This window comes from Ailuropoda melanoleuca, chromosome 7, assembly GCF_002007445.2.
Source record: "Ailuropoda melanoleuca isolate Jingjing chromosome 7, ASM200744v2, whole genome shotgun sequence".
NCBI lineage: Eukaryota > Metazoa > Chordata > Mammalia > Carnivora > Ursidae > Ailuropoda > Ailuropoda melanoleuca.
In genome coordinates this window covers 47498301-47522199 of record NC_048224.1, presented here as the reverse complement: position 1 = coordinate 47522199, position 23899 = coordinate 47498301, and the positions used below count along the sequence as shown (strand labels likewise).

Sequence of the window (23899 nt, the reverse complement as noted above, 5' to 3'; positions counted from 1 at the left end):
TCACATGAAGCCTGGCAGCTCCTAACATCTTTTACAGAGTAGGTACCGTGGACAGGCCCATTTTACAAAGGGAAAAACTGAGTGCAGAACAGTCAAGCAACTTGCACACACCTGGGAAATGGTGCAGCCAAGATGTGAACTCAGGCAGTCTGGGTGGAAGGCCCCCTAGGCAGCGTGCAGCTGTCCCCAGCTAGGGGCAGGAGGACAGGGGGCTTGCCTTCACTGCTCCAGTGAGCAAGCAAGACTCCAGAGGGACAGGCAGACCACTCAACTCCTGAGACTAAAGATACTACTTCACTTGAGACCACCCTTCTTTCCTTCTTTTTAGGGTTTGTTTCTATTTTTTTAAGACTTTATTTATTTATTTATTTATTTATTTATTTATTTATTTGAGAAAGAGAGAGGGAGTGCACATGAGCAGGGGGAGGGGCAGAGGCACAAACTGAGCCTGGAGCCCAACGCAGGCAGGACTCCAAGATCGAGACTTCAGTCGAAGTCAGACGCTCAACCGACGGAGCCACCCAGGTGCCCCAACAGTTTTTATTCTTAAAAAGTTATTTATTTATTTATTTAGAGCGACAGCCAGCAAGAGAGGGAACACAAGCGGGGGAGTGGGAGAGGAAGAAGCAGGCTCCTAGCGGAGGAGCCTGATGTGGGGCTCGATCCCATAACGCTGGGATCACGCCCTGAGCCGAAGGCAGACGCTTAATGACTGAGCCACCCAGTCGCCCCTAAAAAGTTTATTTTTATCACAACTTGAAGTCACCTATTTGTACAAAGTTGTTCCCTTTCAACTCCACTCAGTTCTCCCCAGGAGCAACCTATTCTACCTGCCTCCTTTAGCTGATGCTTCTGGGCTTACCCTCATATCTTAAATACCAAGCCCTTGTTGGTTCTTGTAGTCGGTGGTGGGGGTTCTGCGGGTTTGTTTATGGGTTTTTTTTTTTCCAGGGGAGAGGGTCTTTTTTCAGTTCCAGATCTTATCTATTGGCTCCCCCTGGGGAAGACAAGGATTTAAGTCTCTTCCCCACTCCAAGGCTCCCTTCCCACCTCTCCACTGTCCCACTAGAGGCACCCAGTCATCGTGTTAGAACAAATACTAATCCGAGTCCAGAAGGCCTGCTTCCCATCTCCACCAACCCCTTTCACCTCCCTCCCACCACTCTGCTGGACCCACTTCTCTGTTTCCAAGTTCTCTTCCCATCCTCTCTCCCAACAGCTTAGTGCAATGAGAGAAAGAGAACAGGGGAGGTGGAAATCTGGTCTGACCCCTGCCTCTACTGTATGTAAAGTACTTTATGCCTCAGTCTCCTCATTTGCTAAATGGGTAGAGTAGTTGCTAAGGATTAAATCAGTCTGTGTGTATGAGAATGGCCTGGCCTGCAACTAGATAAATGGGAGTTCCGGGGCGCCTGGGTGGCGCAGTCCTTAAGCGTCTGCCTTCGGCTCAGGGCGTGATCCCAGCGTTCTGGGATCGAGCCCCACATCAGGCTCCTCCGCTAGGAGCCTGCTTCTTCCTCTCCCACTCCCCCTGCTTGTGTTCCCTCTCTCACTGGCTGTCTCTGTCAAATTAATAAATAAAATCTTTAAAAAAAAAAAAAGGGAGTTCCTGTCCTGATTCCCCCCAAGCTATAGTCACCTATCCCAGCCTCTCCTGGAACCCAGCCTCTATCATATCAGGCTGAAGTTTTCCCGCACCACCCACAACTTCCTCCCACTTAAAGGGTCTGTGGGTCAGATAAAGAGCTAAGGGAACACACAGAGAGAAGGCAATTCAGACCGTAGAGATTACAAGAAGGCTTTGTGATAGAACGGACTTGTGACCTAGGCCTCAAACGATAAGGAGGAGGAAGACTGAGAATAAAAGACATTCTAGGAAAGGGCACAGCATGGGCAAAGGGCAAGCAAACACAGGCCACATCTAGTGAGTGAGGGGGTCCAGCCTAAAACACAGGGAGCAAAAAGAGATGAGAGGGTGGCAGGAGTCACAGAGGCCCATGTGCCCTGCTGGAGTCTGAACTTTATCCCGGTGTCTGTGGGGAGTCCCAGGGAGGTGCCCGAGGTCTTGGGGCTGCGTGCCTAGGCATGGGTCTGTACAGCCTGCATTTGGAGCTCTGCCCTCTCCCTGGGGATTTGGAGGATTATAAAAACCCCACAGTTCCCATATGCTTTTGCTGTAAGCATAAACCGGTTTCAACTCCCTGGACAGCAATTTAGCTCTCCGAATTCGAGAAAGACACAATGCAACAAAAGTTGCACTTCCTTCAGTATTACCTAGAGAGAAACACCAAAATATATGTGCAAGGATGTTCACTGAAGCATTGTTTGACGAAAACTGGAGAGGACCCAAATGTCCCGGTTCAATAAATTACGGAGCCACCATACAATGGACTACTTTGCAGCTGTGAAGAAAGAATGAGCTAGAGCTGATTGTGCCTGGCACATAGTAGGGAAGCAGGAAGCAAAGAGAAACCTCTAAGTGCAAAAGCAAATTGTACAAGGGTATGGCTCCTCTCCTCTTTTTTAATAGGGGTTCCATTTTTGCACACATCCTTAAAAAGTCAAGGAGGGTGAACTCCAAACCGTCCAGGCAGTTTGCTTGAAAGGAACGAAGAGGGAGTGCCTGAGGCTGGAGTGAGCACTCAGATCACTGTCATCGGCCCGGCCCGCAAGAACACCCAAGGGTGATGAAAACATTCTCGCACTGGAAAATGGTGATGATGACACGCCCGAAAAATCTACCAAAAATCAGTTACTCAACGCTTACAATGGGCGAATTGTTATGGTATATAACTTACACCTTGCCTGGAAATAAAACGAGCTGTAGGGTTTGAAACTGTTTACAAGTATATATCCATCCATTGTCATTGGGTTTTTTTCTTTTTAAAAATATACTTCAAGTGATGCCTGCTCATTAGACAGTTCAGAAAATACAAAGTATTTTCCTCCTCATCCCAGCCCCCAGAGTGAAAGCGAGTTGGCAGCTAGCCCAGCTGAGCAGTCCCTTCTGGAGCAGTGTGGCCCCGACCTGGCCGGTTGGTGATTCACAGAGGGCTCCTGTGGCTTGGCCTTGGCCCCAAGGGTCACTGACCACCAGCCCAGGGTCCCTGGCCCCCAGGTTACTGATTACAAAGGCCCTGCAGCTTTGCCTGTCACAAAGCTCTCAGCCCTTGAGACCTGGTGAAGACAGCCCAGCCCCTTCCCCCCAGGGAGCCCACAGCCTGGAAACTCTTGTCAAGGGGCAGTGACATGTGTGCACTATGATGGGGCAACATGGCCTTGCACTGCTCCCTGCCTAGAAGAGGATGTATGAGTTCAAGACAGCAGGGGGATTTGGGTGCAAAAGAAAGACTCCTACGTAAAAAGGAAGAGGCTCAAGTGCTAGGCCTGCCTCTGCCACTGACTTCTTGGGTGACTTTGGACAAGTCCCTGTCCCCGCCAGGGCCTCAAGTCTCCATATGCCCCATGTAGTGCGGCAGCAGGCTCTGACTCTAAGATCCATTCCCAGTGCCAGCATTCCCAGAAACTGGCTGTGCAACCACAACCAGAACCAATAAATCTGTGAGTCTCAGGGCTCCCATCTGTAAAATGGGGGCACTGGAGTGGGTCACCTGTACAGGACCCTCTGATTCAGACAGTCCAAGGCCCCTGACCTGCAGAAGGAGACACTACCATCACCAATGCCCCCTCATCTCCGGGTCCAGACATCTCTGGGAGAAGAAAGGGAGGGAAGTTGGGGGTGGGGTGGGGTCCAAGACCAAGTCTCCTCAGAGCTACCAGGGGAAACAGGCATTAAAGTTCTCAAGTTACAGATAGGGAAACAGACTCAGGGAGCTTCAGTCACTGGCTCAGGGCCACTCAGCTGGAAAGCGACATTGCTGAGATTCAAACCCAAGCCTGGCCGGCTCTAGTCCCCAAGCACTGTCGGAGGGGATCAGGCAGGACCTCCTGACACCGTCTGGCCTGGGCAGAGAGAAACAGTGACGTTTCGGCTACAGTCCCTAAACCAGTCAAGCCCAGGCCAAGCCTGGCAGCCAGCAGTCTCTGAGGCAGCCAACCCCCGACACCTCCCAGGCTGGGGCAGGAGGTCACAGGAAGGCCCTCTGGGCCTCCACATACCTGTTGAGTACCCAGGACAAAGGCATGGGAAGACCCCCAGGCTGTGGCCACTGAGCAGAAGAGAGACCGAGACACCTACACTCTGGGCCACTCACGGGCATTCAGGTCAGGCATGGTTTCTTTGACTTGAGGGGCAGGCTGGCTCTGCCACCACCTGCCATGTGAGCACATGTCCTAGTCCCCGTCCTCCTCTGGAACTCAGACATCCCCTTGACCCTTGATCCTGGCTGCTCCTGGCTCCTGCCCACTGCCCTGCACCCGCTAGGCAGCTTTCAGGGTCTGCCACAGGAAGGGGCCCGTGTCGTTCCCCTACAGTTAGACCCCCTCAACCAGCTCTGGCCCTGCGCCCTCTCCCTCACTGAACTTAGGCTTGTCTTCATGTCTCTCTGGGTGTCCCAGGGCAGCTACCAGAGACTGGAGAAGGTAGCCTCACCCTCTGCCCCTGGCCACTATGTACAAAAGGCCCTTGGCTGGGTCTGGAAGACACCGCCCTGTTCTCTTCTCTTCACCCCAAACACTGCTGTTCTTGATTTCTCAGGCAGTTGGCCACTCATGGGAAGCCCTCTCCCTCGGAGCTTGTTTGCTTTCTGGCTCACTGCTGTTCTCTGGGTCCTCCTGGGAACACCCGCCCCTCTAGCCCGGGATTTTGCTAATTGGGACAATAGTCAGCAAACAGAGAAGCCAGTTATGAAACCCAACAAAACTGGACAGGGCCTCGGTGCGGTGTGGGGAGCCCATGGATTTGAAAGCACACATGTTTCAGAACCTGGGAAACTCCACTCCTGGCATCAGGGCCTCAGTCTCCTTATCTGTAAAATGGGGGACTGATACCTAGCTCACAGAGAAGGGACAAGCCCCAAAGGCCTGACACACAGGAGGAGCTCCGCAAAAGTCAGCATCCTTCTTCTTGAACTGCCTGGTTTCCTTGCACAGAGGCCTTTGCTCAGCACATACACAGCACACGAGAGAAATGTGGCAGGGCAGGAGAAAGGTTATAGATTCCACAGTGAGATCCTTGAGTTGAGGTCGGAGCTGCATGACCTGGAGCAAGTTACCCCCCCTCTGAGCCTCAGGTCAGCCATCTGTAAATAGGGATGGTGAGGCCCAGTGAAAGGATGGTTGGGAGCTCTGGACTGTCGGTGGGAGTTACCCAGAAGAGGACTCATTAGCTACAACGTTAATTAGTCCATCCTCTCTGTAGACAATGACACCAAGAACAAGAGGTCATTTCTTGGAGTCACATAGCGAGTATCTGGCAGGGCACCCCTAGAACCCACGCCTCGCCTCCTAGATCAGAGCTGAGGTCTGAGCCCGTGACAGGACAGGGCTCCCTGGAAGAGTCAGCTGGACCTCTGCCTTGGCCCTGTCTACCCTGGGCGTGGACAGCTGTTGGGGAGATGGTCAGTAGAGCTTGGATGACGCCACATCCAAGAGGCCAACTATCCCAGGGACTGAAGCCACTGGCGCTTCCCCAGTTTCCGGAGGTAACCCCACCTAGTGCTGAGAGCCAGGACAGGACATTGAGAGGGGGCCTGGCCCCACCACTTCCTGACCCCATGCCCTGGATGCAGCCAGATTTGGCCATGGCTGCAAGCCCAGCACCCTTCCTGCCAGGGTCTGCTTTATAGTCTGTCTCCCCTTCCCTGGGGGAGGAGCTGGCCCTCAGATGCTTGGCAGGCCAGCAGCTGGGGCTGTAAACAGTGGCAAAAGCTGTGTCTTACCCCTCCAACACCCTGCAGCCCACCAATAGGGAACACAGGGCACAAACACAAATCAGCAGCAGGACAAAGAGGCCCAGCTACAGGCATTGTAGCTGTGGGACCAGTAGAAGATGGGGACACAGTCTCCATCTGCAAACATATGGGAAGGGAGGCAGGGCCTATGATGCCCAAACCAGAGCCAGAATGAGCAGAAGCCATGGGAGGCAGCTCTCTGCTCCACAGAGGAAAGGCTTTCCAAGGAGGAGAAAAACAACAGGCATGATTGTGGAAAGAAACTCCTGCCAGGAAAATCTGTATGTAAATCCCTGACCTAGCACTTCCTAGCTGTGTGGCTTTGAGCGAGTCGCTTCTGCTCTCTGGGCCTCAGTCTCCTCGTCTGTAAAATGGGGATTATAATACCATCTTCTCAGGGTTGCTGTGAGAATTCAGTAAGGTAAAATACATGTGGGGCTTAGCAAAGTGTTTGGCATACAGTATGCAACTGTAAAGAAAGTTTTGGTATTGTTTGCTGGGGGTTGGGTAAATATCTCTCTGAGTATAAAACTGGGGTCAAAATACCTTTCTCAAAGTCAAGTGGAGGAGACTGAATGAGACCGTAAATGTGGAAGATCCTAGGACTACGGCTTGCATAAAATAAATGTTCAAAAATGCCACTTTCTTTCCCCCTCTTCTGGAGAGGTAATGAGCTGCCCAGTGGTGACCCAGCCAAGAGGACTCAGGTGACGAGTGAACCAGCTAATCTCTAAGGACCCTTTGGGCCCTTGGGCTCTAAAATTCTGAAAGAAACAGGAAAGGCAAATAATGTTTGTGCATTTGGCCAAGATCCCTCCTGCCTGTCTGGGGATCAAGTTAATCCTTCACCAGGATCCACCAGGCATGTTAGAGGCTCCCCAGGCCAACAATCATCATGCTGGGAACTATGACAAGAGGACATCAGAAGATAGTGACATATCCCTCCTGCTGCAGGCTCCAAATGAAGCCCTTCTCTGTCCCTGAGCCTTGCACAGCCAACTGTGGCCAAGACCCCTGTGCTGGGCTCTGGCAAGAAGCTTGAGCCCATCCACCTGGGTATCAGTCTGCACCCTGCAGGCAGAACTCTTGAGAAACACAAAGGAGGTGGGTGTGGGACAGAGGAGAAATGACAGAGTCCAGGAGCAGGGGCCAAGCCCCCATGAGCTCAGGATACCAAGAATGACCAACAGGGTGAAGGATGTACAACATGCCATCAAAGGGAGCACAAGGCTATGTCCAGTGTGAGTTTGAACATAGCCTAAATCCCTACTGCAAGGGGACTGGGCAAGTGGCCTTTCTGCAATGCTTTAATTTCCTCCTCTGGAAAATGGGGTGATGATCCCTACCCTGTAGGGTGTCTGGGAGGATTGGAGGAGCCCTTGGTACTGTGCTTGGCATGCAGCAGGTGCTCAATAACCATAACATCCAAAGACGACTCCCAGCATATATCCAGGCCCTACACACATACAGCTCACTGGCCCCCATATCTACCCTTGACCTCTACCTCTGTGTCCTTGCATGCAGAACAGGAGAGGGCTGCGGGTCCCAGCCAAAGCCCAGAGACCCAGAATTGCTGCTGGTGTCAGGGATGGGGAGGCATCTCAGGAGAGGTCCTGCAGCCAGGACCTAAAGAGCTCGCCCTGCCTTCCAACCCCTCCACCAGTCTCTCCTTATGACACCCTGCCCTCTTCTCTGGTCTGCCCCCACCTCAAAGAACAAGGGCTCTGGAGTCACCATCTGATCCCAGTCCTATCATTCACTACCCGGTGACCCTGAGAAAGAGACTCAATCTCTCTGAGCCTGTGTCCTTGGGTACAGAGTGGCCAGGTGATCTCACAGGCTTGCCAAAACTTGATACTAGTAAAAGTCAGTTATGGAAAAACTCCAAAGCCTATGGCATGATTAGAGATTCTTTGCAATGTATCTCAAACTTTTATCCGTAATAGAATTCCCAGAGATTCAAAGATACTTTTTATTGTTACTAATCCTTTTAATTTTAATAGTTTTTTTAAAAAGTACTTTCCCTCTTAAACATAAACAGAGGTATAATAGTGGAATGCTTTTGTTCCTCTCCCGGCTCAGAAGATAATCACAACCAGCTGGAAGAATGAAACAAGATCCAGCACACAGAACTCAGGGCCTGGCCCTCGCTCGAGCTCCAAAACAGGGGCCGTCTTCTCTCCCTGGGGCTGTTCCCAGCTTCACCTCCACCCAGGCACCTGCCCCGTGACCAGCAACCTCTTGCAGGTGTCCGGCCCTCTAGGGGCTTTGGGAACCCTCTGTGACACTGTGGCCTAACCCAGAGTCATCCCACCGGGACATTTTACAGAAGGGCTGAGGCCAGAGCGGAAGTGCTCAATCCCACAGGCTCCCTGCTTCTCACACTTCCCGCCCCCACAACCCAGGGCTCTCCTAGTTCAGGGTCTCCATCTTTCCTCTGCAACCACTGCACTGGCTTCCCCACTGCCTTCGATGTTCCTGATCCACAGAGATTGCATCATGGTTTACTCAAGACCCTTCCACAGCCCCCAGTGCAGCCTGAAAGGCAGGCATTTAAGACCCACCATGCTCTTCCAGCCTCATTACGCACTGACACTCCCAACCACACTCTCTGTGCCACCTAACCTTGCCTCAATATGTCACTTTCCTGCCTCCAGAAGAGCTGGGGTCTAGCCTCAGCTCTGCCTCTGCCTCTGTGTGACCTTGGGCAAGCTCCTGCCTTTCTGAGCCTCAGTCTCCCCATCAGGCTATTGGGGCTTGCGTGCAGACCAGACGAGATAAGGCCATGTGCAGCAGGTGCCAGAGGGCTCAGGAAATGCTAGCCTGGAGCCACTGCTTCCTCCAGGCACCCACGGTCCCTCCACCCCTCCCACAGCAGCTGGTGGCTATCTGCTTCTCAACCCCAGCAGCTGTGTGTGCTCTCTCCCCTAAGCCTCCGGAATGCAGACGTGCTTGCAGCCAGCAGCGGCAGCCAGGGAGGGGAGCAGGAGAGAGGAAGGCTTAGAGGAAAATTACCCGGCTCTGGCCCAGCCAACGTTGGTGCTCACAGCCACCTCCCAGAGAAGGGATCTGGGGGCCTGGCAGGCTCTTTCTGAGCCATGGTCTTGGCCCCAAGCCTGGACCCCTGTCTGAGCTTGTAGAGTGGTAGGGGGGTACCCCGGGCCCCACTCATCCAGGACACTCCCACTCTTTGGCATCGGAAGAGACAGGGAGGAGGAGGCAAAAAACAGACAGGCCTTTGTGAGAGGAGAAAATTGGCTCCTGCTGCTTCATGCTGAAGCCCCAGGCACTGACATGGAAAGGGTCCTTCTGTGACCTGTCTCGTTGCTGCATCTCAAGCCCTATACCCTGGCTACCACGTCCCAGGGTCACATATACCATGTTCTCTATGCCCCATACCAGGCCCATGTTTCTCATGCCTTGTCCTGCATGTGCACCCTGATGCATGGTGCATGTACTGGGTCCCACGTCACTTAGACCATACATCATACTACATGTACATCTGTGTTTGATGCACTCTGTTCTACGTGCCGTCTTTTGAAAAACCAGGTCCTGTCCCTTGAAAGCGTGTGCCACAAACTTTGTGCTAGGCCCATGAACAGGGTCCCTCACTCCGTGCTGTGATTCCAGTCACTAGCGTAGGGATGAAGGAGGACAGATTCCCAGACCTTCCGACTGTTACCTATGCGACCTCTGCTCTCGGTGCCTCAGTATCTTTGGCTATGAAATAGAAATGATATTAACATTCCCCTCATAAGAGTTGTTTTGGGCATTAAAAGAGATCATGCATTTAAAATGCCCAGTGCATGGCACAGAGTCAATACGTTTGCTAACATCGTTACAAGCACACCCAGGTATCGGCACTACCTCCTGTATACTCCCTGCCAGGCTCCCACATCCCTGGCTCACACTAGGCATCAGACCTTCTACCACATTAGTGAAATTCCTCGGCAATTCCTACGGAGGAGAAATCCGAGGCCCAGAGAGGGGCAATAATCTGCATGAGGTCACACAGCCAGGAGTGAGGCTGGGAGGAGCACACAGATCTGGGCATTCAAAGGGACAGAAAGTAGATCAGTAGTGGAACAGGGGGGTGGGTGTGGAGACTGCAGGCAGAGGCATCATTTAGGGAGGATTCGGGGTGATGAAAATATTCTCAAACTGGATTGTGGCGATGGTGGTATAACTATGTAAATTTACTAAAAACCATTAAATTAATGAAAACCGTTGAATTATGTGTATGTAAATTACATGTAAATTTACTTTGACAACTTACGTACATTAGACTTCCAAAAAGCTGTTTGTTTGTTTGTTTGTTTGTTTGTTTTAAAGCCCTTGCACGTCCCATCACCATTCTGCCCAAGCATGCAGCAAGAAAAGTGACTCTCCATGAGCTAGGAGGGATGGTCAAGCAGAGGCTTAGCAACCGCTCTGAGGCCCAGCCAGGAAAAGCCTTGCACGGTGAGGTTCCCAAACACCTCTGCAGCCCAGGTGTGCAGCACAATCACCCAGGGAGCTCCAGAAAACGTGGATTCCCAGGCCCCACACCCAGCCTCTGAATCTATAGGTCAGGGTGGGGCCCAGGCACCTGGGATTCGGAGGCTCAGCTTGGACTGGGAGCCTTCATCAAAGCCCAGCATCTCCTTTCACATTTGGGGAAACGGAGGCCAGGCAGGTCAGGGGACTTGTCAGACCTGGTGGATCAGCAGTGGGAAAGCCAGGGCTGGAACTGGGGGCTCCCTTTCTTGTCCTTTCTCTTGTTTCCCTCCTCCCCCCTGGCCCTCTGCCTCCTGGTGACTCAGGGCTCTGAGTCATCCTGTGGCACCACAGAGGAAACTTCTCAGGAAAAACAATCCCCAAACAAAGCCTCCCCTGATCTGGGGAACAGAATAGGCCCAGGAGGCTAAGAGAGGGAGGGGAAAAGAACATAGGCTGGAGGTGGAGGCCAGGACCCCAAGGCCTGGTCTCTTCTATTGGCCACTGACTTGTGTGGGGCCCTAGAGATGGCACTTCCCTGCTCTGAGCCTCAGTTTCCCCACCTATAAATAACACCTACTATGGCACATAGAGGCTTATTACCACTCAACATGATAAGTATTTATAAGCTTTTTCTTGTTGATAATGCTTCCCCAAAACCCATGGCTAGCATCATGCCCATTTTACAGGCAGGGAAACTAAGGTTCAGAGGGGTTTACCCAAGGTTGCATAGGAAGTGTGGGGCAGGGTCTGAAACTAGGCCTATGTAAGTCTGAGATCTTCCTCTCATGCCTACACCTTTAAAACATACCTACTGCATGCATTGGCATGTAGGCCATAGCTCACCAAACATAAGGCAGATGGACACAGCAGGTGCTCAACTACAAACGCCTTTCTCTTTTCTGCATCAGGCCCTGTCTCAGGACCTCCCGGCCCCATAGGGTGCACACATGAACTCAGGTAATCACTCAAGTGGCTCTGGGCAGCTGGAGCACAAGGCAGGGAGCATCCAGCGCCTGAAGAGCCACAGAGGAGGAAGATTTGAGCAGAGCCTGGAGAATGAAGGAAGGTTTTTCTTTGAGTAACTGGGAACTGGGCAAGTCAGGAGGTGGGAATAGCAAAGGCAAAGGCTCAGAGGTGTGACCCACATAGAGCAAGGCAAACACTCAGAGGCGTGGCTGGGGAAGAGGCTTGACTGCCAGGAGTCCTGGCCTAGTCCCAGGCAGTAGGGAGAACAGGATCAGAGCTGGTTTCTGGTCTGCAGAGGGCTTGGCTGGCAGATGACCTGGGAATCGGGAGTGGGACTTCCCCTGGGGCCCCTCCTCTGAGCAGGCTTCAGGACCAACCCAGATCCCTTGCTACTCACCGACGGGTCAGAATCTCCCCCAAGGGCCTCTTCCTCGGCCATAGCTGGGCTGGGCAGACAGCAGGCGAGCCTCTCCTTCCCACATCAACCTAATCACACAGGCCTATAAATAGGACCCTGTGGCTTAGTCTGAAATAGCTATGCCAGGCTCAACTCTGCGGCCATCACATGGGCACACACGGTTCCGGAAATGGTCCTTGACACATTGGCACGTTAAAAACCGAAACTTCCTCAGGAAACTATTGTTCGTGCTCTAATTCACTTTCTTAAACACAAGGCAGTAGGCTGGGGAGAAGAGCTTACCCAACTACTACTGGTGACTGGAGACGGGCCTTTGAGTCCTCTCTGCGTCCTATGCTCTGGGGACCCTGAGCAAGCCACAACCTCTCTATGGGCCTCAATTTCCCCAAATGTAACTAGGGTGGTTGGATGATTTTCTCAGGGCTTGTCGAGCCAGGATATTCCCTGGAAATGTCTGGGAGAGCCCCTACCCCCAAAATGCCCATTCCATTGTTACCCCTCTCCCTGCCAACTTGGGAATTGTTGTTATTTTTTTTTTAATTATCAGCATTTAAAAAGTGAGGATTGCAAGAGGGAGAAATGAACAGGTCTGAGCCCTACCACTGAAGGGCTGGGTGACCTTAGATGAGTCACTATCTCTCTCTGGGCCCCAGATTCCTCAGCCATAAGATAAAGGTGCCGGTGGGATGATCACAGATCTGCCACCACAGAGGACTCCCCAAGGGGCAAGTTACAGCATGGACGGCACTGTTACCAACCGAAAGGGAAATAAACATAACCGAGCTGTCAGTCTACACCAGGCCTATGCTTAGGACTTCATTTCCTCATCAGTAATCCTCAACAACCCTCTATCACCCCTATTTTCACAGCTGAGTAAACTGAGGCTGAGGGATTAAGGGATGTGACTAGCAACTCAGGGCCAGAGTGACGTTTCAGGCTCAGACTGTTGTCTCTGGTACCCAGGATGTAACCGTACTTGGTGCTACATTGAAATAGTGCTGGTGGCTCAGGAGTGCCGACCAACGGGGACATAACACAACAAGGGCAGGGGACAGAAAGAGGAAGAGTATTTTACTGTGTGTGCAGGTGGGTGGGAGTGACCAGGCTTCACCCAGTGATACTCATTCTCTCCAACCCATTTATAATGTTGACCCTCCCATGTGCCCTCCCCTTTGCCTCCTACCTGTTCTTAAATCCCATTGTGCAAATCATTCCCCAGCTCAAAGCCTGTCCATGCCTCTCTGACACCCAGAGGACTGAGCCCCAGCATTTTGGGCCACTCCCCACCTCAGCCCCACATTCCTCCTTTAGCCACACGGCTCACTAGTCCCTAAGCACAGCAGCTCCAGGTGGCCTTTGTACATGTGAACCCCTTGGCTGGAATGTCCCAGTGCCCGCTTAGCCCAGTGCTTGACGTAGAGCAGGAAAAGCCCTCCCTGGCTCCTGGAGAGCCTGGCTCTCACCCCAGTGCACTCTGGGCCTCAGTCCCCCCAAATCTGGATTTCCAAGGGTGGAGTGGGATTTGACTCACCTCCCCTCTGCAGTGCAGAAGCTCAGCAAGGGTTGGCCAGGTAAATGGAAAGATGCAAAGGGCAGAGAGAATGCTGGAAAGTGCACATTTCCCAGGACTGACCAATACCAAGCCTTAAAACCTCTACTGAGGCATAGTGTCAGGACACCACGCTGTGGAAGAGCCAAAAATTACACCCTCAGGACGGATCAGAGTGGGACCTGCGCTGGCTCTTTCAAGGGCTCCCCCTGATAAGGCAATCTGCAACAGGTCTCTCTCCTGCTTTAAAACTTCCAGTGGTGCCCCAGTGTTTTAGGATAAAAATCCAAACTCTGACCAAGCCCTCCAAGGGCCTGCACGCCTGGGGTGCTGCCCAGTCTCCAGGGCCTTCCATGGTCATGGTCACGCTCCTCTCTTCCAGTTCCTCCCGCGGTCACGCTCCTCTCTTCCCGTTTCTCAACCACTCCACACGCATCGTCCTGCCTCACAACCTGGTCCGTCCTGTTCCCTCTGTCTGGGGGCTCCCTTCCCTGCTCACCCAGCCACCTGTCGTCCCTTCTCCAGGTCTGGACTTGGAGGAAGGCCTCAGTCCTGTGTCAGGTCAAGATCCCACCATGCCCACCCAACTCCATGTGCTCTTATAACCCTAGTCATCTCCTTCGCAGCTGAAGAAAGGCTGAGTCTGTTATGTGTATCATGGCTGACTACTGCAAGCCCCAACACTGTATGGCCCATGACAGATGGGAAAATCTTGTTCTTTGCTGATGTTCCAACACTGGTTCCAGGCCCAGGTATCTGGTGATGAACACATGATTGAATGAATGAGCAAAGGAGCAAATTAACCTATATGTATAATTCAAGACAAGAAGGTGGTGAGAATCCTGGTGAATGTCGGAGGCAGGAAGACAGGGCCCTACGAAGATCAGAGAAGTAGGAGATTAATTGAGGGGGGCAGCCTCCCAGGAGCAACAAGAAGAGAGCACTTCCAGGAGAAAGTATCCAACGCTCCAGCAGGTGGTACATGGAGACCTGAGAGAAAGCCACCAGATTTTGACAAGTAGGAGGTCTCATGGCCCCCCCGGTTGAACCCCAGTTCAGCAGAGGTGGGCATGAGGCAGGGCGCACTGCAGGGGGACAGCAGTTGAAAGGGGTGGGACTCGTACTAGCAGGTACTCAGCTGGGCCTGAGCCAGCCTGGCCTGGCAGGGTCTGCAGAAGTGGGGAAGACAGAAGACAGGTCCCTGTGTCCTTGCTGCCAAAAGCATTGGCAGCTCGTAACGCTCTTTGGTGACAGATCACTCTGAGGCAATACAGCTCTGGGAGCTGTCAGGGCTCAGGCCCCAAGCAGGAGCATCGGAACCAAGACCAGCCCCAGATCCCTCCTTTCTGGGCACATCAGGGCTGGCCCTTTGGCTGCAGAACCCTTAGGGGGCCAAGTCTCATCTCTATGCCTAGCGAGCCTTCTAGGAATCCCTGGTTGTTTTGTAGACAAAGCATTCCGGAGACCATCAGAAGGCCCCTGCACCTAAGCTCTGGGAAAGAGGAACTGCTCCAAGAAGTGTCACCACCCGAAAGCCAGCTGGGCCACAGCAGATGAGTAAACCCTGGAGCCATCTGGCGCCTTCTCCTTTTGGCCCCCGAGGATGATGTCATGAGCTGGAGGGGTGTTTTCCAGGCTCTCCGCACAGTTGCTGTTAGAAATTCACTTCTGCTCTGGCATTGGAGGCTGGGTATTTCCCCTGGTACTGCTCCTTCCCACTTCGCAGCTCACAAAGCTCTTGAGCACCTACAAGCTCATACAGTCCTCACGACAACCTTGTTAGGGGGATGAGTAGGAGACCAATACACCCATTTTATAGATGGAGAAACTAAGGCCTAAGCTGGGTCATGAAGTGGGTCCCTTGCTTCCATCCCAGAACGCTGCCTGCCCACCCTCTGCATGTCAGCATCCTACAGTGGGTCACCTGTGAATCTGATAGTCAGGTGGGCCCCATCCTGCCAGCTGTCCCAGGTGGCTATGACTCATCCACCTGCCCTGTGACTCACACAGCTTGGGTACTCCTCCTACGGTCAACAAGCCTGGAGACTTGGCAGCCACCGCCCAGCTTTTTCTCACCTCTCCAAAGCCTCTGGGGAGAATTCCTGGACCTCCAGGGAATCCACCCTCTTACGGAAGAGATAACAGAGGCCTTGCGAGGGAAAACGACTTTCCTACAGCCACACAGTGAGAACGTAGCACAGCGGGGATAGGGACCCAGGCGCCCTGGCACCCAGGCCAGCCCTTGTGTCTTCCCCACAGGATCACCCTTGCCTGGCTTTCCTCACAAGGGAGGGCGAGGAACAAATGAGGCAATGGACAGAAATGCACTCTGGGCTTTACTAGAGAAACCTCAGGGACTCCCTTCGCATCCATAGTAGTGACCAGCAGCTGCTTCCACTGTCCCCTCCAGACTCCCCTGGGCAGCCAGAGCTGGATTTAGGAGGACTCAGGGGTGTCTGCTCTGCTCCACCTACCTTGCAGGGCTGTGAGGAGGAAGAGGGCTGCTCCGTGCAGAGGTGCTGGGACCACGGCAGAGGCAGAGTACAAGGGGGTTATCAGCACCACCTGTAAATAAAAGGCCAAGAATCTCAACATCAGATGCTCAAGGTCATCTGGTCAAATCCCCATTTGATACTTCCACCCGTCCTCAGCACCCACCACCACAGTCACACGGCCTCTACTTGCACACCTCAAGCAATGGGGCACTCACTTCCTGCCAAGGCTGTAAGACCTTCTGTTGAGTTTAGCTGGTTGAAAGAACTGTCATTAGGATGGGCTAAGATCTCTCTCCCTATGCTTTACACCCACTGGTTCTAGCTCTATCTGCTCAGATAACCCAGAATAGGTCTGTCACCCTGTTTCCCAACAGCTCCTTAGACTTGGGTCCCTCAAGTCTTCTACAAGTTGTATAACCTCTTTCCTCCAGCTTTTCCTGAGACCTCTTTCCTCCAGCTTTTCCTGAGACCTCTTTCCTCCAGCTTTTCCTGAGACCAGGTGTCTGGTTCCCTCCCTCACCCCCTTCCCTGATCAGCTTCAAATGAACCTTGTCCCTCCTGACAGCACAACACCCAAAATTTGACATTCAGGCGAGCTCTATCCAGGCCAGGGCAAGCAGAACTCTCACCTCCATCATTCTAGATATCATGTCTCTATTAATCCAGCCTAAAATCCCATTTGCAAGTAAGGCAACCCCAGTGCATGTTTGAATTCAGCTTATGGTCAACTTCAGAGCTATGGTTCAGGATTCTGGAGTTAGACAAGATGACCCCTCATTTAACTAACTGCGTGACTTGATCAGGTTACTTCGCCCTGAGTCTCAGTTTCCTTCTCTGTACAAGAAGGATTATGTCAGAACTTATTCCATAGGCTATTATAAGGATTAAACGAGATAAGATACGTCAAGCGTTTTGTACAGTGCATATGTTTACTCTGATTATTAATTAAATCCCTAAGCCTTTTTCTAGAAATTATATTTTTCTCATTCTGTGCTTGTGCAGTTTGGGGACCCAAGCTGTTTACATTCTGTATCCCCACTTCTATGCCTAAGCATTGCTCTACCACTGTAAGACCCTATTATCATTATCTGACAACAGGTCTTTTTCTCCCATCAGGCTGCGAGCTCTGCCAGTCTGCCTTGCCTCTGAAATGCTGGTCCTGGCACATGAGCTGGCAAACAGCAGGACCAGGGAATTTATATGCTAGATGAGCGAACGAAGGACCAGCCAACACTGGCCCCACAGTGGATTGTGCATCCCAGCCCTTTGGCCCCCTGCCTTTCAGGGACAACCTGGATCTTCACCCTGCCTCACTCCCCAGAACCCCAGCCACCCACATTCAGGGGACAGCTAAGCAAGCTGGCTCCTGCCTACACTGGAAAATTTCTCTGCCCAAACCAGCTTCTCCAAGCCAAGGAGAGAGTCCAAGATCCCAAATGCAGTGGGGCCCTACAGGCTACAGAGATTAAGACACCAATAAGCCCTGTCCTCAGCTGACGGTAAATGGCTCAGGCATTCCCGGTGTATTTCTGCATTGTGAGTGGCATACATAGCAAAGCAGGGGATCTGAAAAAGAGGCTGCATGCTTATCTGGCACTGGTGTCCACGCCAGCTCTGTGGGCCTTCTTCAGAGAGTTCCACCTGAAACTTCCTGGTTCCATGGGATAGATCAAAGCAGAGTTGCATTATATTGTGTTCCTGCAAGTGACTAATGACCTCTCAGTTTCTGTTAACTCTGTGTGAGGACAAGCCTTTGAAATCCAGCCCGCTTTTCCTCTACACCCCTCCAAATCACACCCTCATCCTCCTGGTGGTGCTACATTTCTTCCCGAAAGTAATCTGCTCCTCCCCTGATGTTCCCCATCTCAGCAACAGCACCACCAGCCACCAGCCACCAGCCACAGCCTGGGCCAGACCACACACCAGGGCACCACCCTCCTCAACCTCCCCTGCTCTGTCACTCATCCCTCCAACACCACCTCCCCCTGCCCTGCCCTGCCCTGCCCTGCTGGTTCTGCTCAAATACATCCTCTAGTCTCCACCCCCACTGCCAACATCCTGGTCCAGGTACAACCACCTGTCATCTGGGTGACTGCAGTGCTTGTTTTTCTAACTGGTCCCCCCACCTCCTCTCTCCCCTGTGGTGCAAGCCCAGACCACATCACTCCTCTGCTCGGACTCCACCATGGTTCCCCTAGAGCCCCAGAGATAAAGTCCAAGATCCTCAGTGAATTTGTCAACGTCCTTCAGGATCTGCTGCTGCTGGTCCCATAAGCTTCAGCTTCTTCAGTTCCTGTCTTCCACCCACACCCCTCCAAGCTCCAGCCAGGCCAAGCTGCACTCTGCCCCCTGTGTCTGCATGTACTCTTCACACAGAGTCTTCTCTGCTCCAGAACTCTCTTCCATCCCTATTCTTCATCTCTCCTTCCATTCATGATCAAGCCCAGTTTCCTCCAGGAAGTTAGCTCTAATTTCCCCTCCCCCATGAGGGTGAGCTCCTTTGAGTTCCCACAGGCCTCCAGTTTTCCCTGTCACAATGGATTATGGTCCATTTCCCAGTTAGCCGCCCGCATTAGACTAAGATCTGCTTCCATGGATCCCAGCTCCTAGCCTAGGGCTAGGGCCATCACAGCTCAAGAATCACCAAAGGAGGGGCGCCTGGGTGGCACAGCGGTTAAGCGTCTGCCTTCGGCTCAGGGCATGATCCCGGCGTTATGGGATCGAGCCCCACATCAGGCTCCTCTGATATGAGCCTGCTTCCTCTCCCACTCCCCCTGCTTGTGTTCCCTCTCTCGCTGGCTGTCTCTATCTCTGTCGAATAAATAAATCTTAAAAAAAAAATCACCAAAGGAAGACGCTAGTAAATCACATGCTTGCACACATGCATATACATATGTGTGCACACGTGAGTAAACACACTTGTGCACGTGTGTGCACATTCACAAAGACAGCTAAGAGTGCAGGTGCTGCCACCTATGGGCAAAAAGAACATTACACTCTTCCCCAGGCCCTGGATGGGAGGAGCCCCAGAGATGCAAATTTGGCTGTGTTTAGCAATAACTCCAGCTAACTCCAAGTTGGTCTGTTTTCCATTCTGGGCCTTAAGGCTGCAGCAACTTAAAAACAAGGTCCACAAACCACTAACTCTAGTCCACCGCCCACATGCTCCAGAGGGAGCCATAAAAGAGATGTTTCCTTCCAGCATTCACCATCCTGGTCTGGGGCCGGTGGGGCGCCTGTTTACTGAATTATATCTTAGAGAAGGGGAGAAGGCACAGTCCATTAGCGCTGCCCACCAGTGGAGGGGCAGGCCTTTGGGTAGAGAGCTTTGTGCAAGTGACAATGTGCAAGTCACCAGGAACCCCGTATGTCTAGACGGCTGAAGAGGAGCTTTCTCCCCTGGGGGTGGAGGGGAGGAGGCTGAAGCCAGGGGTGTTTTTCTCTGAAAAGCCTGCTCCCAGCATCATGGGAGGACTTTCAGATTTGATGGGAGAAACACGATATCTGCCTAGCAATCCCAGAAGGGTTCAAATGGCCGCCCCAAAGACAACACTGCTTTTCTGAGCACCTACCAAGGATTAAACTCTTTACATACACCACGTCTCATCCTCCTGATACTCTGCCAGGCAGCTATTGTTGTTTCTATTTTGTTTAAGGAAGGATACAAGCTCAGAGAGGTGAAAATGTGCTTTGAGTCATACAACTAAGATGTCTGCACAGTTCCCACCAAGGCAGGCTGCCTTCCCGGCTTCTTGGTCTCACTAAATTTCAGGCTTATTAAGGCTAGGTCTCTTGCATAGAGAAAAACACAAAGCTTTGGTTACTCTAGATCATTGGTTAGCAAACTCTTACTGTAAAGAGCCAGTTAGTAAATGTGTTAGGATTTGCAGGCCCCATACCTTGTCTGTTGTATATTCTTGTTTGGTTTTAGGTTTGGGTTTTTTGGCTTTTTTTTTTTTTTTTACCACCTTTTAAAACGATGTAAAAACCATTCTTAGCTCAGAGGCATACAATCACAGGCTGAGGCCTCCCCAGGGCTGTAGTTTGCAGCCTACGGACTCGAGAGAAGAATGTCTATAATCTTAAGTATAAAAACTTCTGGTGGAAATAGTTAAGACGAAAGCTGGGTCCTTCAGCTGTGTTTCTCCTGCTTCAGATGGCTTCCTGCTGAGTCTCTCTCTCCTAAAGAAGGGCTCTACCTCGCTCTGCAATTAGGCAGCAAAATATTTCAAGGGCTGTTCAGATTCTAGAAACTCAGCTGTGGACTAAAGAGACAGACTCCGCGTAGGGCACAAAAGCCGGAGGCAAATTCAATGGGTAGAAAGAACCTCTACCATAAGACAGGAAGAGATCTAAGCTCTGGTCTGGGCCCCTAACAAAGGATTTAGAATCTTACTATGCCAAGTGTGGCCCCTGGACCAGCAACTTCTGCATTACCTGGGATCTCATTAGAAATGAAGAGCCTCTGGCCCCACCCCAGACCTAGTGAACCAGAATTTGAATTTTCACAAACTCCCCAAGTGATTCATGTTCACGGTAAGTTTGAGATCCGCCTCAAACTTACTCAAAAACACGAGATAACAGCTTTTGTGTCCAGATGCAATACTGTCCCCACAACCCTTTCCCTGAGGAAAGAAAGGGTTTAAAGACATCTTTCTTTATGTCATAGTATTAAGTCTCTGACCTATCATCTGCACTAGGGACCTCAAAAAGCACCGTTTTGGATGCACAATCGATTGACCAAGATCTTCCCTTGGATCTTGAAATCAAACCTTCAAGTGGCAGAAAAGGAGAAGGAGGAGAACCAGAGAAGGTGCCACTCCCCACTTCGCAGTGCGGGGAAACCAGGAAGAGAGGGAAATGACTTTCCCAAGACCATGCTGCCAAGGAAAACGTGGGGTCTGACCATGGTCAAGTTGCTTCATCTTCCCAGACCTTGGGTTTAATAACTGAACTCGTGTTGGTCTAGATGAGAGCTTTTGAAATCTCACAAATGGTGGAGCAGCAACCAGGCGACTCGCTGTGTTTTACAAAAATCAATTGCTGTCTCTGGGCCTGAGTATCCCTGATCATGAAGTAAAGGGCGGGGCCAGGGAAATTCCCAAGGTCTACTTGTACAAGCTGGAATCTGGAAACTATTTCAAGGCAAACAGGCAGTCAGAAGGGGAGCCTTCTGCTGATGGTCACCACAGTCACACCGAAGTCTCGGGGCTGGTAACACAAAGTCAAGCCCGTCCCTCCGAAGCACGGAGGCAGAGCAGTGACCTGGCTCAAGCTCAAGGTCTTATGGCAAGTCCCAAGCAGAAATTGGAAATGAGAACAGGCTTCTCTCTGCTTCCTCAGTTTGGGACCATAATCTTTATCCTTACCGATGCTGAACTGTGCAAATGTATTTGTTAAATAAATGGAGTACGATGTTTTGGGGAAATGGTCCCTGAGCCTTCTAGTAAGACAGCTAGAACTTTGATTACCAGCTTTCAATGCTCCACCAAGAAGGCTGCCATCCTCACGAATGGCTGGTGGGAATAAGAGCTCTGTGGCTTTCTGAGCAGCAATTTGGTAAAATGTAGCAGAAATTGTAAAATGTGCCGTTTTGACCCAGTGCCTCCATTTCTTGGGCTCTCTTTTAGGAAATAATGAAAGAACACTAACGTATACACTCAGATGTTCATTGCACCATTGTTTGTAAGCAGCCTCAATGCCTGATAATAGAGGAAAGTGAACCATGGTATATTCCCACTTAGATACAACAACAGAGGGAGGAAAAAGCAGATTTGCATACATCATTTTCATAATAAAAAAAATAAAACTTTTTTTTTTACAAATAAAATGCATTATTTCATTTCTTTAATCCCCCAATGGGAATGAAAGATTTTCAATAGAAATAGACATGCCTTTATCTACTTAGGTAGAGAATACTTCTCAAACTCTTCTAAAAATTAAATTTACTGCCCTTAATAACATGAGAAAATATTTATGTCATCATGTTGAAAAAAAAATCAGAATAGAAAAATTATAAATGTGGTATGACCACATTATATAGGGGTAAAAAAAAAAAAATGTGCTGCAAATATCAGGAAGGAAATGCCCCAAATGTTAACAGTGATTATCTCACATTGGCAGAATATGGACATTCTTATTTTTTTATTTGCTAAATTTCCTTATTATAAGCATTCATTATAATTAGAAAAGGAAGGGGGGAAAGTCCTTGGAGGAAAGGAGGAAAAAGCACCCCATTTCCCATTAGTATACCACTCATACCACTTTGCCACTCCCCCAAAATTAACTAGTATTTACTGTGTCCACTGAGGGCCCAGCCTGGCCACATTGCTTACAGAAAGGAGATTAAGGGCCAGGCCCCACCCTGAAGGCTCATATATACCGTCTATCCTTTGCTTGGCAAATAAGGCAGACCCAGATGATATCCTCATGGAGGCTGGAAAGCAATAATACTATTTATTTAATCCGTTTAGCAAGATAAATGAATGCACTCCCACTGGTGTGGCTCCTTCCCTGAGACGCTATGGCTGAAACCATTTCTGGAGCCCCCTGGGGAAGAGCAGGTTTCAGGGATCCTGTTATCCCTTAGTCTAAGCATCGAATGCAAGAGGTGCAAGAGGTTCCCTCTGAGGCAGAACAAGCGAGGCCCCATCAGGGACAAGGACAGAGAGCCGGGAAGGAATCTAAAAGGTCACACGGCCCCGGGTGCTCACAGCTCCAGACTTCACCTTCCTCACGGACAAATCAGGACCGATCGCGACAACCTCAGGGCTACTGTGAGGCTCAAAGAAGGTAAATCATTTCATCTCTCCAGGGTGAGCCTCAGTTTCCTTGTCTGTGAAATGGAGTCAATATCTCCTCCCTCACTGGACTATGAAAAGACTAAACAATATGGCAAACACACACAGCATGCATGCTCCCTACAGTGGCCAGGACTTACTGCTCGTAGAACAGGGAGTAAGATACATAAATGAATACTAGGCCTCAACTTCCTTATCTGCACTATGGGGCAAACAATTCAGGTCACAAAGACCAAAGTCACGAACAGTAGCTACATCTCCAGCTGGCCCTGGTGCAGGTTAAACATAATGACTGCTAGGGGCTCACTTTGAGGTCCACGTTAATGCGCTGAGCACAAAACCCTCTGACTCAGAGACCATCAGAGCCAAGAAAGCCTGATATTATCCTGCCCACCCCTCTAGTGCAGGGTGGACCCCGGGGCCCAGAGAAAGACACACATTAGCACAAGTCACCCAGTACTTTGTCAGTGGCAAAACCAGGACCCAAGTCCAGGCCTTCTGCTGCCCAGCCTTGCCCACCACGCCTACTGCTTTTCTCTGCCCTGCCCTCAAATTGCTGATGTGGTCCCAGAGCAGGGCAGGGAAGAGCAAGTATATGGTGGGGGAGTGTGCGGGGGAGGGGGGCAGGGAGGGCGAGACCAGCGAGCAGCAGGAACCCAGTCGGCCTGTGGTCTACAAACTCACAAACCACATCAGGCTGAAATATGACACACGCTCAGTTGAAAGGGAGGAGACAGTTTTATTTAACATACCCTGGCTGCCTAAACACTGCTCTCTCCCTTTCTTTCCCTCCCCCCAAAAATGCATACCTCAGGGGATCTGCTTTCCTCTGCTTCTGCCAAAGGGCGGGGAGATGGTCCTGGCTGGGACCCCAACTCACAGAGTGACCCAGGGCAAGGGAGCTTGTGTTCTCTCAGCCTTGATTCCCTGAAACAGAGGGGAGACTGACCTACACTGTGGAGTCCTGTTGATAGTATAGAAAAGGACGAGTTTGCCAACAGTGCTGCCGGGAGGCCCTTCAAACCTCTCTGCACCAGGGCTGAGCTCTCCAAGCCGTGCACACAGCCACCGTGAAAATCCCAGCAGTTCTCATTATGTCAGGACTACAAGGAAACTTCAGGATAACATTTAGGGACTAAGAGTCATGGTTCTGCCGTCAGAACTCCAGAAATCAAGGACATAATTAATGTCCCTGTGGTTGATATACTAAAAAGTAGCTTTCTTTTATAATCATGCCAGCCAACATCACCCCCGTTCTACAGATGAGGAAACGGAGCCCCAGAGAGGTAGGCCTTGCCAAAGGTCACTCAGGAGAACTAAGGCAGAAGCTGCACTCCCAA

General features: G+C 51.2%; 1 protein-coding gene across 2 annotated transcripts in view; it reads right to left on the bottom strand.

Annotated features, from left to right (window-relative positions):
- GSN (gelsolin) overlaps positions 1-15829 on the bottom strand; it is a 41762-nt gene extending 25933 nt beyond the window's left edge. For both annotated transcript variants that reach the window (XM_034664440.1, XM_011220669.3), the window contains exon 1: positions 15739-15829. The gene's annotated coding sequence lies outside the window, so the exon portion shown is untranslated. The remainder of the gene's footprint in view (positions 1-15738) is intronic.
- Between the last annotated feature and the right edge of the window lie 8070 nt (positions 15830-23899).